Below are 16,028 nucleotides of genomic sequence, written 5' to 3'. Positions count from 1 at the left end.
CTACATTTTCAAGCTGCTTTTTGCAAGGAATTGTGATCTCAAGTTCTTGGTAAGATTCTTGTAGCTTTCTCTTAAGTTTCTTGAGTTTTAAGAAAAAGAAAATGGTTGCATGCTTGGTGATTTTGATGTTGTGGTTGTTGTAGTTGTTTGTAGTTATATTTAGAGGTTTAGTTATGAGTTTTTATGTGGATTCAAGCTAGTTTTGTTGTTAGTTAGTTGGATTTAACCTTATGAAAAGCTTTGAACTCAAAACTTTGGCTTGTATGGTAAAATGATGAATTAGCTGCTGTGGTTGTTGTTTGTGTTTGGGTTTGTTTTCTGGTGTTATATTATGGTTATATATGGTGAATTGAGCATGTTTTGATAGCTAGTTTGTTAGATGAGCAAGCTTTGAGTTTTTGAACTCAAGCTTGAGTCATCAATGGTGATTTTTGTAATGGTGCATGAAGCTGTGTTTTATTGCTTTGTTATTGACCTCTAGGATGTTTAGAACAGGTCTGGAAAGTTTGGAGTGGATTGGGGTTGAATTGGTTGAGTTATGGAATTTTTAGTGTTTCTTGCACTGAACCGGAATTTCGGTTCAGAGAGGCCTGTAGGAACCAAAGTTCCGATTGGCTTCCAGGATTTCCTCCCAGAACCGGAATTCCAGTTGGGGAACCGGTCTACCGGTTGGGGCAAATTTGGGAACTCTAGTTTTTCCCATTTTTGTGTTATTTAGGGTATTGCCATGCTATTTATCGATAGGGAAACTTCTAGTTTCGAGTTTAAGTCCCCGGGAAGTGATTTAGCGTGTCACTTACCAGTGTTGTGATTATTATGATTTAGGAGCCTGTAATTCGCCGAGCAGATTGTTCCACTCAGGTTGACCGGCACACCTGAATTCAGAATCGAGGTAAGATTAGTATAATGTCATGCATATGCTTATACATGTTTAGCGTACATGTCAGTTGCCATCAGATTAACATATTAGATATATGTTAGGCAAATTTTATATAGCCGTTAGATTAGCATATCAGGGCAACAGTGAGGTGTACATAGAGTTGCACCGAGATGCCAACAGATATATGCTAGGCTATCAGATAGTATGGATTAACTGCTACCACATCGGTACGACTAGAGTGCCGAGTATAGGCTGGATTCGCGGTTAATCATACTTTGTCATGGACGTTCCTGATTCAGTTAGGGTTATGGTCAGGTGTATGGGCGCTTGATTATAACCCGGGATTCAGTATGTTTATTATATTATGCTTTTCTTACTGAGTCTGTCGACTCACAGTGCTATGTTTATGTGTAGGTAAGGGCAAGGCTAAAGCTGAGGAACTGTGAGGACGAGCAGATGAAGATTGTACATGTCGGGGCGGTTAGGCCTGGAGCGTACGATCCTCAGAACAATAATGCTTTTGTAGTTAGTCGCTAGGGGACAAATATTTTGTATTGAATAGCAAACTTTTGTAAGGTGTTTTGCAAACGGGATCTCGAAATATTTTGTATGTAATATTATAAGTTTTAATTAAATAGCAAAATTTTAATTAATCGCGATTTTCATTAACCTCGTTGATTAGCAACAAGCTGCACAGTACGTTTAAAATCACGTCAACACGCCTATGCTAGTTAGGGTGTTACATTTTTTTTGGAAATTTAGGTGTCAAAGTATTTTTTATTTATTGTGTGATTTCTTTGTGCAATTAAAACGATTTGGTCTCCTTGATATTGTGTCTTTATTGCTCTTTTCTTTCAAGGGAAAGAATTATTTTTCAGCTGCCCATTTTCTTTTTTTGGAAACTTCTTGTAAGAGAAGAAATTTTCTTATGGAAAGTTAATTTTATTTAGAAACTTTGACCATTGCTCTTTCTCTTTATTGTGTTCGATTGTGTCTTGATATGTTCAGATCAAGCACTTTGTTTTTGGCAGGTATAAATTCCATGTTCATGATCGAGCACCTATTTGGCAAGTTTTCTTCCTGGTCTGGTTTGCTGCTGCAGAAATCTGATTCTGATGTTGCAAATCAGGTTTTGTTTAGGAAAGTTTGTACAGTTGTGGAATCGATTTTGTGGCTGTCTCTAGGGTTCCTATGTTCTATAAATAGAACCTAGAGAGCAACCCATCGGTTCAACTCTTCTAGCTTTCATTTTTTTTTTTTGCATATTTTTCTTTTGTGACGAGAGAGTTCTTTTTGTAAAAACCTAGTGGTTCAGGTAGATTTTAGTACTTATGTGTTTTTTCTTATACTGGTCTTAGGGTCGGTTTGAACAACTTGATTGAACAAGAGAAAGGTCTTCGGGAGAAGACTTATACGAGCCTTACTTCAGGAGGAAGTATGCATTCACACATCAAAGATGAAGGGAGTTCGTTGTTTGATGTGGTTTAGAAATTAGTCGTGAAGTGAATTACAAAGGATTGCGGCAAAGGTTTAGGGGGAGTCTAAACTTGTTTAAGTCAATTGTCTTTGTAATTATTTGAGACTTTACTAATTAATTTATTTCTCTAGGTGTGGCCCCATGGACTGGGAGTGTTCGAAAGAACACTAATACCATGTACAATTCTCTTGTGTCAAGTGATTTTATTTTCTGCTGGTATTTTAATTCTGGTATTTTATTTCTGAATCTGGTTTATTTCTGCAAAGCTGTGTTCTGCAGTGGCAGAATTACATTCTGCTGCTGCAGACTGTTGTAGTTGTGTTTTACTGTTATTGTTTAAAAATTTATTATCTTTTGTAAAAACCCGGTTTTTCAATTGGTATCAAAGCAGGACACCAAACTCTTAGTGTGGTCCTTTAACATTTTTGTGTGTTTTTGTGCAATATGTCATTTTTTGTAGAAGGAAGTTCCATTTCTTGTCCACCGTTGCTCAATGATTCTAATTATCCATATTGGAAAGTTAGAATGAGGGCTTTTATCAAGTCTCAAGATGAGAAAGCATGGAGGATGGTTCTTTCAAGATGGTCTCCTCCTGTTGTGGTAGATTCTGAAGGTAATTCTAAATTGAAATCTTAACTAGAATGGTCTACTGAAATAAATCCCACAAAAATCGGGTTTGGTGGGTGGCTGTACGTGCAGCCCAGGAAGGCTGCACGCAGCATGATGCGCGCGCAGATGTGGGAGTTTGCAGCCTCCCTGACTGAGATATAATAACGATTATATCATTTAATGAAAAATGAAATAACTCATTAAATATAGAATTAATAGAGTTTATTCATAGCTCGCTGTCTGTATAGTCTTAGGAGAGACAAGGATACTCAAACTACTAATTCCTATATTGACGAGGCACCAACCTACTTTGGAATACACAATCCCAAGAATAAGACTCGTTTATAAGTAAAGTTATTCGAATCAAACTCGGACAGTGTATAGTGAGACGTCTATCTCGCTATACATCAGAGAATATTGACGAGGCGAATTGGTTGTTTAACAGTTAGCATATTTTCCACATTATAATAATAAGCGTAACAACTTGGAAACATGTAGGACACGATTGTCCAGTCTGTGAGGCCTTATGGTCAAAGAGCGATTCTTAAGTTTGCTCAGTACACTAGAGCTCATGCCATTGTTGGAAGGCATATGATTAAACCAAGTTATTATTGGTCATCTATATGCAAAGCGAGATGCCTCTACCCACGTCAGCATTAACCGCCTTAAAGATAGGAATGATAAGTGGTTGTGCGTTTATCAATTGTTATCTACACGTGTTTAAATGAAACGTGATCAAGCCCACGTTTCACGAAACAGTTATATAATTCAAATTTAAATGTAAATAACTGCCAACCTATATTCCTATAAATAGGAACAGATTCTACAGAGAAAGGGACGGAAAAACTTTGAGAGAAGGAGATCATTAATTGTAATATTGTATCGAACACTCAGAATTATCTTGAATAAAATAAACTCGTGGAATATGCAGATTTTAACTGCAAAACCACGTAAAATTCTTAGTGTTATTATTATAATTATTATACTTATCAACTTTCCTATACATATCAGTGCTTAATTTATTACAAAAAAGGTTCATTATTAACGAAAATCCACGTTGACAATAATTTTATTAAGGTAATTGATATAGCATTCTCTAAATTGTGTTGTTCTTACTTTTTTTTTTAATTTTTCTCCATAATTAATTAGTAAAAATAAAAATAAAATACTAAAAAAGTAAAATAACAATAAAATATACAATAAAAATATCTCCATTTAATAACATTTTGTCAAAAAAAAAAAAGAAGATATATTATCAATTTTCTTTAAGTAACATATGTGATAGTTAATTATTTTGTATGTTTATATTCATGATAAATCTAATATTAAATAATGGTTACTGATTTATTTTTAATTTTATAAAAAATTTAGCCATATACATTTATATAACAAACTAAATACAATTAGTTAATTAATTATTTAATTTTAAGAATTAATTTAAATTGATTTAGAGACAATAACTTTTATTTATTTATTTATTTATTTATTTTTATAATAGCAATTTTTTTAATGAATCAATTTAAAATTCTATATATATATTAATAATATAATTTTAAAATTTTTAATAAATAAATAAATAATAGAATACTTTAACAAAATTTTCGATAATTCTCCAAGTAAATAATAACCATATAAATACTATGATGATGATGATGATATAATTTGAAAATTTATATGGTATACTAAATTTTGTCATTTTTTTTTACAAAAATACTGCCTATTTTTTTTAATGTGTTTTTTTATAAGTTTCATACTGCAGTATACTGTATTAAGTTTTCACTAGTGTTCTACTGTTATTTTTTAATTGCTCTACTGTTGATTTGAGTTGTGTTGCTTTGTGTTTTACTGGTATTTTATAAAAACACAGTATTTTTGAAAAGATTTTCGTGTGATAGTATTTTTGTAAAAGTTAATTCAAATTCCAATATTTTTGTAAATTTCTCTATAATATGGGGAACAGGCAATTTAAATTTTTTATATAATTCAATTGTATAACTTTTAAAGTTTTTGATAAAAATAATATACTTTCTTAATAATATGGTGAATAGATTTATATTTTCAATAACTATAATTATTTTTATTATTATTATTATATGGTGAATAGATTAATAATAATAATAATAATAATAATAATAATAATAATAATAATAATAAACAATTAGAAATATAATTTTAATTATTATAATTTGTTAGATAATTTTTTAAGTTATTATTTTTTATATCAATTTTCTTTAAATAACCTATGTGATAGTCAATCATTTTGTCTATATTCGTGATATATTTATTATTTATTAGTTAATCATTTTTTTTTTTAATTTAAAATGTGTAAAACAAATAATTGTTACTGATTTATTTATAATTTTTTAAAATAATAACTAACAAAATATAACTAGTTAATTTAAAATTTAATTAATTAATTTAAATTGATTAGAGATAATAATTTTTATTTATTTATTTTTATAATAACAACTTTTTTAACGAATTAATTTAAAATTCTATATATATATATTAATAATATAAATTTTAAATTTTTTAATAAATCAATAATAAAATACTCTAATGAAATTTTCGATAATCCTCGAAATAAATAATAATCATATAAATACTATGATGATGATGATACATTATGGGGAACGAGCAATTTAAAATTTATATATAATTTAATTGTATAACCTTTAAATTTCTTGATTAAAAATAATATAACTAATAATACGGTAAATAGACTTATATTTTCAATAACTAAAATTATTATTAATAATAAGCAATTAGAAAATATAATTTTAATTATTATTATATGTTAGATAATTTTTTAAGTTAGTATTTATCACATTGATAAACAATTATTTTTTTTGTTGCGCGTAGCTATATTACTTAGTTATACTATAGGACAAAACCCTATTTACCATGCTTTTATCATAAAGGACAATTCTATATAAATACCTAAGCATGAAATCCTGATATCCAAATTATAAAAGCATGCATGATAATCTTAAAAATAAAGCCTAAAATATTCATTCTTGATCCTACATGTTTAGTATCATCTAAACAAAGAGACAAAATTCCTTACCCTTGCTAACCGCTTATCCCAAAACCTATAGAACCTGTAGGAGTGTTCTTGGTGTTCTTAATAACCTAAATACCATACCAAAAATTATGTAAATATCATGAAGAAAATGATGAAATCCTTAGGAGAAGAAGTGAATAAGATCAATAGGAACTAAATCTCGAAGAAACAAGCTTACGCAATGACTTTTCTTCCTTCTTCTTCTTCTTTCTTAATTTTTTTTTTCTTACTTTTTTCTTTCAAAAATTTTGTGGCTCTCCCTACACTATTCTGGCTGAATACTCGAAGGTGGTGTGAGAATGAGAGTTCTTGCTTCTCTATTTATAGGATTTCAAGACTTTGGGGTACAGGAATGAGTCATCAATTAATTGTCTTAACCTAATATCATTAGTTTTTATTCCTAATTTGCCCATTTGATACCTACATCCTAATCACAATATGTTAGACCGAAATTAAAAAACAATAAAATTGGAACGAATTACCGATAGAATAATCTGGCTGAGTCGCGGACAATGTCGCTCTCTTTAAGACGTTTCGCGGCTCTGGCCGAAGTGTGCACGACAGTCTAGCAACCACGACGTCCCCAGGATAAAACAGTCTCTCTAAACGTACGATACGTTCTGCACCGAACTATATCGCTCTATAACACCCTAAAATTTGCTCTGAGAAAAATCGCAAGGAAGAAAGAAAAAGATTTTTTTTAATGTTGGAAAAGATATGTTCTTACGTTGTTCTGATACGACTTATATAGAAGTCGATTCAAGAAAAAACGGTAAGAAAACGGTAATGAGGAGTTAGATCGTGGGAGTAAAAAGCGGATCATTGACTGATCGCGTTTTACCACTTCTGATCACGTGTTAAAATTAATAAATAAATAAATAAATAAAAATATTTATTTAATTAAATAATTTTTCTTTAAAAAATTAAGTGACACCTCACTCGCCTGCCAACCCAACCCGGCTCGGATCAGTCGGTCGGACGGCGACGGCGGCGCGCGCGTGTGTGGTGGTCCAGTGTGTGAGTCCTCACCCATGCGCATAAAACTGGGTACCCCTTGGGGCCTAAACCCATATCTCAAACTTGCACTAGTTATACACTTCAAATGAAGTGTTCCTATCCCATGTGGGACTCGTACTCACACACTTCACTTTTCTATTTTTACATAATTTCATAAAAAGTTCCAACAATCCCCCACTTGAAATTTTTAAAAATATTTTCTCGAGCAACATCAAACAACTATAAGACAGTGCTTCAGCAAAGATATCTTTCGATTTGAATCTTGCGTAGTGAATAAGATTTAGATTTTACTAGAGTGACTCGAAGTCTTGAACTCTATCTCTAACGTCGTACCACACACCAATCTTTCAAGGGTGTATTCAAATAAGCCCGTGCGTTAATGGCCATGCACGTCTATCCCAGTATAGTAAACACTCTAGAAATTTTGCCCCAAATTCCATAGGAAGCGGCCCCACTCCCACATTCACATAGGTGAGTCTATCAAGAGTACTGTTGTAGCTCGGTACTCCACTTCACATAGAGTATAGATCTCATTAAGAATTTCTATTAACTCATCCTCTTATCGCTTCAGGACTTCATGCCTCTCATATAACAATAGCATGATCAACACATATCACCTCATAACTTGTTATTACCCGTTGAACCTAATTCTTGGGATCTCCAGTCATTAGGTTGGGTTACCATTATGAGTGACTCATCTTTCTAAGGGCAATAGTCCCATTCCTTTCGAAGTTTTATAGACTTTCTCTCTAGCTAGTCCTTTCATCAAACGATCTGCTAAATTGTCATCAGTGCTTACATGATCCACTCTAACAGCTCCTGTTGAGAGGAACTCTCTAACAGTGTTGTGCTTACGACGGATTTGTCGTTTCTTACCGTTGTAATAACAGTTCTGAACTTTTGCAATAGTTGCGGTACTATCGCAATGGATCAACACAGCTGGTATCGGTTTTTCCCATAAAGAGATCTCAGCTAGCAAGCTTCTAAGCCAACCTACTTCTTCACTAGCAGAGGCTAGTGCTATCATTTCAGACTCCATGCTGGACTATGCTAAAATAGTCTGTTTCTTTGACTTCCAAGAAACAGCGCCACCAGCTATGCTAAAAATATAGCCACTTGTAGCTGTGGAGTCATATGACAAAGTGTTCCAGTCTGCATCACTATATCCTTCAAGGACAGTTGGAAACCTTTGATATTGTAATCCAAGGTTCATGGTTCTCTTAAGGTATCTCATTACCCTCTCAATAGCATGCCAATGCTCTATACTAGGCCTACTAGTAAACCTACACAATAATCCCACGACATAGGCAATGTCGGGTCTCATACAATCAGTGGCATATCGAAGACTGCTAATGATGCTCGCATAGTCAGATTGTCTCACACCGTCACTAGTATTATTAAATAGCTTTACACTTGGATCATATGGTGAGCAAGCAGGTTTACAGTCAAAGTAATTATATTTCTTGAGAATCTTCTCAATGTAATGAGATTGATCCAAAGAAATTCCCTTTTCAAACCTAGTAATCTTAATACCAAGGATTACATCAGCTTCTTCGAGGTCCTTCATATCAAAGTTAGCACATAATAATAATTTCTCAGCATTCACAAAATGGAAATTTGAACCAAATATAAGCAAATCATCCACATATAGGCATATAATAGTGCAAACATCATTATCAGATTTATAGTAAATACATTTGTCACTTTCATTCACTTTGAAGCCATTTGAGATAACTAAATTGTCAAATTTCTCATGTCATTGCTTAGGTGCCTGCTTAAGACCATACAAAGATTTATCTAACTTGCAAACCTTATGTCCTGGCTTGGGATAACGAACCCTTCAGGTTGATCCATGTATATTTCTTCTTCTAATTCACCATTAAGGAACGTTATCCTAACATCCATTTGGTGCACAACTAAATTGTGTATAGCATCCAGAGAAATTAAAACTCTAATGGATGTTATTCTAGTGACAGGTGAAAAAGTGTCAAAGAAATCTACATTCTCTCTTTGTCTAAAACCCTTTGCTACTAAGCGAGCTTTGTATATGTCAACAGTTCCATCAGGTTTCAATTTCTTTTCAGAATCCACTTACAACCTATAGTTTTGCACCCAGGTGGTAAGTTTGTATAATGCCAGGTTTTGTTCTTAATAAGTGAGTCCATTTCATCATCAACGACCTCTTGCCACAGGTCAGCATCTATGGAAGACAAGGCTTCTTGGAGGTAGGCAGGATCCTCCTCTAAGGTGTAAGCATAAAAATCTGAACCAAAGGTTTTTTCTACTCTAGCTCTCTTGCTTCTTCTAGGTTATATTTCATTACTCTCAGTGTGCTCATTATTCCTAATGGTAGGAACATTGCTAGTAGATGTACCCCCACTATTTCTTAATTTAAAGGGAAATCTATGTTCATAAAAATCAACATCATTAGATTCCACTATAACATGTGCATTCAGATCATAGAATCTATATGCTTTGCTATTCACCGCATATCCAATAAATACACATTCATAGGCTCTACTAGCTAGTTTTATTCTCTTAGGATCAGGAGTCCTAACATAAGCTAAATATCCCCAGGTTCTAAAATAAGACACATTTGGTTGCCTACTTTTCAAGATCTCATAAGGTGAAATTTTACTCTTAGATTTAGGAACTCTATTCAGAATATAACAAACATTTAATAAAATTTCACCCCACCAGTGAGATGCATAACCAGAATTCAACAAAATAGCCACAACTAATTCAGTAAATGTTCTATTTTTTTTTCTTTCAGCTTTACTGTTCATTTCAGGTGAATATGGTGCAGTCCTTTCGTGTATCATACCATGTGAATTATAAAATTCAATAAACGAATTTGATTCATATTCAACTCCTCTATCACTACGAAGCATTTTTATTTTCTTATTAAATTGATTCTCAATTTCAGCTACGAATAATTTGAACATGTCAAGGGCTTCATTTTTATTTTTCATTAAGTACTCATAAGTAAAGTCAGAACAATCATCTATGAAAATAATAAAATAACGTTACCATTTCTGGTTAGCGTTCCATCAAGTTCACATACATCAGAATGTATCAAATCTAAAGGTTCAGTTTCTTTAGTAACTGATTTATGTGGTGTCTTAGTTATTTTTGCTTGACTACAAAAGATACATTTTTCAAAATCTTTTTCTGACATTTTCGGGATTAAGACAATATTACTCATGTTCTTAATGATACGTTTATTAACATGACAAAGTCTAGAATGTCAAACATTATAATCACACAGCATGTAAGCAGAAGAAGATACTTTATTAAATTCAACATTTAATTTAAACATTCTATCAGTAGCATAACCCTTCCCCACAAAAGTACCATTCTTAGTTATGGTGTACAAATCAGCCCCAATTGTTTGAGTAAATCCAGCCTTATTAAGCAAAAAACCAGAAACGAGATTCTTTCTCATCTCGGGAGTGTGCATTACATCTTTCAGGAATAAGGTCCTTCCCGAGGTAAATTTTAGCTCCATGTTTCCAGTTCCAGCAACAATAGTGGTGTAGGAATCTCCCAACAACACTTTCTTGTCATCATCAGTAGTGTATGTCTTAAACATAGCACGATCATAACAGACATGGCGAGAGGCGCCAGTGTCTACCCACCACCCTTCTGATCCACCAATAATGTTGATCTCAGAGATCATAGCTGTAAAAGCTTCTTCAGTCAAGTTAGCTTGCGGAGCAGTGCTAGGCTTGTTCTGACACTTTCGTGCCATATGACCCGGCTTGTTACAGTTGTAACACAAAAACTGTGCGGGGTCATTCTGTTTGTGTGGAGGTGGCTGCCTTCCATGTTGGTTTTTATTATGGTTCCAACTCTGATTATTGTTACAAGGAGGGTTGTTGCGGTTAGAATTGGAATTCGAGTTGCGGTTCTGATTCTTAAAATTTTTGCCATTAGGCTTCAGAACCACTGGTGTGGACTTCTTAGTGTTGTTGTTTGAAACAACAAGCACTTCATCTTTCTGGTCTTATTTTCTTGCTTCCTCCTCTATACGAAGGCGGGTGATCAAACTTTCTAAGGAAAATTCCTTAGTCTTATGCCTGAGAGTACTTTTGAAATCCTTCCAGGAAGGGGGTAACTTATCAATTAGTACAACAACTTGAAACTATTCATCTAATGTCATACCTTCTGAGATGATCTCATGTGCAATTTTTTGAAGCTCGTGAGATTGGGCTTCCACAGGTTTTTCGTCCAACATTTGATACTTGAGGTAGCGACTGACAGCATGCTTTATAGTTCCAGCTTCTTCAGTATCGTATTTCTTTTGTAGAGCATCCCATATTTTGTTTGCCGATTTATCTGAATTATAATAGTCATACAGATCGTCAGATAAACCGTTAAGAATAAAATTCTTACAGAGAAAGTCGTTTTCGACCCAGGATTCCAAATCCTTTTGTTGCTTCTCGCGTTCAGCCTCTCTGTCCTTGTCGGTAGAAGCTTCAGAGACGATCGACTTCAAAGCAGTGAGAACGAAAGCAACTTTCTTCATCGTCAGGTAGAACTTCATCTTCTGTTTACATCACTTAAAATGTAATCCCTCAAAACAGAAAGGCTTGTTAATATCGTTAGAAGCAGAACCAGAAAATTCATCGGTAGCAGCCATAGCAGAACCAATCGTCTTAAAATTGTTAGACCGAAATTAAAAAAAAAATGAAATTGGAACGAATTACCGATAGAATAATCTGGCTGAGTCGCGGACAATGTCGCTCTCTTTAAGACATTTCGCGGCTTTGGCCGAAGTGTGCACGGCGGTCTAACGACCACGGCGTCCCCAGGATAAAACAGCCTCTCTAAACGTACGATACGTTCTGCATCGAACAGAGAAAGTTGTTTTCGACCCAAGAGTCCAAATCCTTTTGTTGCTTCTCGCGTTCAACCTCTTTGTCCTTGTCGGTAGAAGCTTCAGAGATGATCGACTTCAAAGCAATGAGAACGAAAGCAACTTTCTTCATCGTTAGGTAGAACAGCATCTTCTGTTTCCATCACTTAAAATGTAATCCCTCAAAACGGAAAGGCTTTTTAATATCGTTAGAAGCAAAACCAGAAAATTCATCGGTAGCAGCCATAGCAGAACCAATCGTCTTAAAATTGTGAGACCAAAATTAAAAAACAATGAAATTGGAACGAATTACCGATAGAATAATCTGGTTGAGTCGCAGACAATGTCACTCTCTTTAAGACATTTCGCGGCTCTGGCCGAAGTGTGCACGGCAGTCTAGCGACCACAGCGTCCCCAGGATAAAACAGCCTCTCTAAACGTACGATACGTTCTGCACCGAACAGAGAAAGTTGTTTTCGACCCAAGAGTCCAAATCCTTTTGTTGCTTCTCGCGTTCAGCCTCTCTGTCCTTGTCGGTAGAAGCTTCAGAGACGATCGACTTCAAAGCAGTGAGAACGAAAGCAACTTTCTTCATCGTCAGGTAGAAGAGCATCTTCTGTTTCCATCACTTAAAATGTAATCCCTCAAAACGGAAAGGCTTGTTAATATCGTTAGAAGCAAAACCAGAAAATTCATCGGTAGCAGCCATAGCAGAACCAATCGTCTTAAAATTGTTAGACCGAAATTAAAAAATAATGAAATTGGAACGAATTACCGATAGAATAATCTGGTTGAGTTGCGGACAATGTCACTCTCTTTAAGACATTTCGCGACTTTGGCCGAAGTGTGCACGGCAGTCTAGCGACCACGGCGTCCCCAGGATAAAACAGCCTCTCTAAACGTACGATACGTTCTGCACCGAACTGTATCGCTCTATAACACCCTAAAATTTGCTCTGAGAAAAATTACAAGGAAGAAAGAAAAAGATTTTTTTTAATGTTGGAAAAGATATGTTCTTACGTTGTTTTGATACGACTTATATAAAAGTCGATCCAAGAAAAAACGGTAATGAGTTGGATCGTGGGAGTAAAAAGCGGATCAATAACTGATCGTGTTTTACCAATTCTGATCACGTGTTAAAATTAATAAATAAATAAATAATCTTTATTTAATTAAATAATTTTTCTTTAAACAACCCAACCCAGGTCGACAGCGGCGCGCGTGGTGGTCCAGTGTGTGAGTCCTCACCCATGCACATAAAATTGGGTACCCCTTGGGGCCCAAACTCATATCTCAAACTTGCACTAGTTTTACACTTCAAATGAAGTGTTTCTATCCCATGTGGGACTCCTACTCACACACTTCACTTTTCTTTTCTTCTTTTTTTTTTTGAAAGAAAAAATTTTATTAAGCAACACTAGGCTTATCTGCTAGTAAATTAGCAGCAACACAAATAGGTAAACAATCAGTCCAAATAGCAGACTTCTGAGCCAAACGGCTCCACTTAGCTAGACTATTAGCTACATTATTACACTGTCTAGTAGCAAAAACAAACTCTAAACATTGAAAAGAATCACGCATATGAATGGCTTTTTGAACCAATTGTCCCCACTCCGTAAAGTTAGGAGAAACCTGTTGAATAGCATGGATAATGGTGTGACTATCTGAGCAAACTTTTGCTCTGGAAATAGACCATCGGATTGCTAACTGCAGGCCAAGAATGATTGCAGCAGCTTCGGCCAACAGAACCGAGCTGCAAGCAGGAGTGAATTCAACTTCTGCCACCACAAGCAAGCCCTCCTAGTCTCTTATTACTGCACTTAAACCGACCCCAGGTTGTCCTACCACCAGAGACACACAATACACTAAGACCAAGCATCTAGTTCAGGTTTATAATTTCACCTAATATAGAAACTAGTTAGGATTTTCGCACTCTGCTCAGACGGCTCACCTTGCGACATTGTTTTGACCATATAACCTTACGAATTTGACTTCAAGTCCTTCATGAAAGTTTTAGATATCGAGATCTTTCAACATTATATTATATGTGATATTCTGTGTAGTGTAGCTCTAGTTAGGGAAGTTTTATTACAGTTACCTCACTAATTACGAATTTTCTATTCTTAAAATTTCCTAAGTTGTCCATCACCCAAGCTTGTTTTCTTTTTGAGTTTCTTTGATTACCAACAAAGCTATACATTTAAATTCTTTTATTCTATTCGAAATTATTACATAGGGAAAAAAATAGAAAAATACAAAAAAGGAAAAAAAATTACAAAAATACTTTGGGCCGGCCCATTAAACATTTATACAGTCCACATACAAATATTTACAAAAATACCACATGCACTAAGCCTTCAGCTGTACAGAGCGAACCATGAAGATGAAAATACGCGCTCGTTTCAAAACTGCAAAACAACCAAAATGAAACCAAAACGAGAAAAATACAACTATTAATTCAATTGATCTGATTCAAATAAAACTGATGGAAAAGCACAATGACCACAACTATATTAAATTGAATTAAGTGTTGTGGTTTTTCAAGTTGATTTACAGTTGCATCATTATTTTATATTAGTTTAATTCAATTGTTTGCAAGAATTTATTTTGGAAATAAGAAAAGGAGAAAACACTTTGAGAAATAGTTAGTTTCTGAAATAAATTTAAACGTTTCTTAATAGTTTCATTTTAGTTTTATTATAGTTTATTAACAGCAATAAAATAAATAAAAATGACAAAAGCAGGAATCAGAACAGGAAATATAAGACTTGAACAAAGGGAAGAAAATAGAAGTAAGTTTCTACTCTATTTCATAACAGAATCAAACCAGTTTCAATATCGTTGCCTTGCACTAATAACAATTTCAAAATCACAGGAAAAAAAGACATTCCATTCCTAGTCTTCTGCAATGGACAATTTGATGATCGAATGAATTATGAAAATTATGAAGCTAGTGGACATTACATTTCAGTCAATTGTAACTATGAAGAATTACAACGGAAGCTGAAAGAGGTCCTGGAATGCAACTAAAAAAACACTATTTTGCAACAATAAATATAAATTGTAAATAAACAAGTATACAAACTATAATAAAACTATAAAAAAACTAAAAACAAACTGACAAGCAGAAACAACTCTACGAATATAAACTACAAACATCTAAATCGAATTGTTACCTAAAAAAGAACAGCAAACAACTATACCTAATAATATTCCCAAAACACATCATACATAAACATATTAAACTATTAAAAAACTAGAAAAAAAAAAAAAAAACTAAAACCCACTGATTAGAGACACTAAAACAAAAACAAATGTTTCAAAATATCTAAAAAAAACTAGAAATACAAACAGAACATAAAACACAACAAAAATGAAACGAAAGTAATAAGAAACAAACTAAAATGCCAAACCCAAGAACAAAATAAAATTGATTAAACAAAATTAAAGTCCTAAAAATCCAAAGAAAACCAAACGAAATTTTAAAATGAAAAACCTAAAATATCACAAACCAGAAAAAACCAAAACGATGAAATGGAAATACAAGAAAATATTTAAAATGGGGGGAAACGAAAATGAAACCGAAAACAAACCTCGCCCGAACAACAAAGACCAACATTATTGTTTTTCCCATAAACATCTTCAGCCATTTTTTCTTGCACACGGACCTTTGTTTTCTTCTTAGGAGGAGCTCTCCCACGCTTCGTTAATGGAGGAGCAAAATCAGAGTCTTCCTCCTCAATAAAAGGACGTTTTCCCTTAGCTTTATTAGCTAGTGATTTCAAACCCATTTTGAATTTTTTTTTTTTTTGAACAGGGGAAGGAGATGAAGAAGAACGGGTCACATCCATTTTATGATTGGGAAACAAAAAGAAAGAGAGAAAAAGGTTATGGGATGGTTTAGTGTGAGTTGAAAAAATTTTGAAGAACAAAAATGAGAGGGAAAATGGTTGAGGAATCGTGGGGAGTTAAGGTTCAACAATGGAGGTTATTTGTTATTTCAAAAAAAAAAAAAAAACTGAAATGAAATAAAAAAATCAAAGGAAAACAAAAGAAAAAGAGAGAGGGAAGTGATTGAGGGATGCATGATGGTTGATAGGGAGTTGACGTGACTGGTGCATAG

This window comes from Cannabis sativa, chromosome 5, assembly GCF_029168945.1.
Source record: "Cannabis sativa cultivar Pink pepper isolate KNU-18-1 chromosome 5, ASM2916894v1, whole genome shotgun sequence".
Classification (NCBI taxonomy): domain Eukaryota; kingdom Viridiplantae; phylum Streptophyta; class Magnoliopsida; order Rosales; family Cannabaceae; genus Cannabis; species Cannabis sativa.
Note: the sequence above shows the minus strand (reverse complement) of the source record.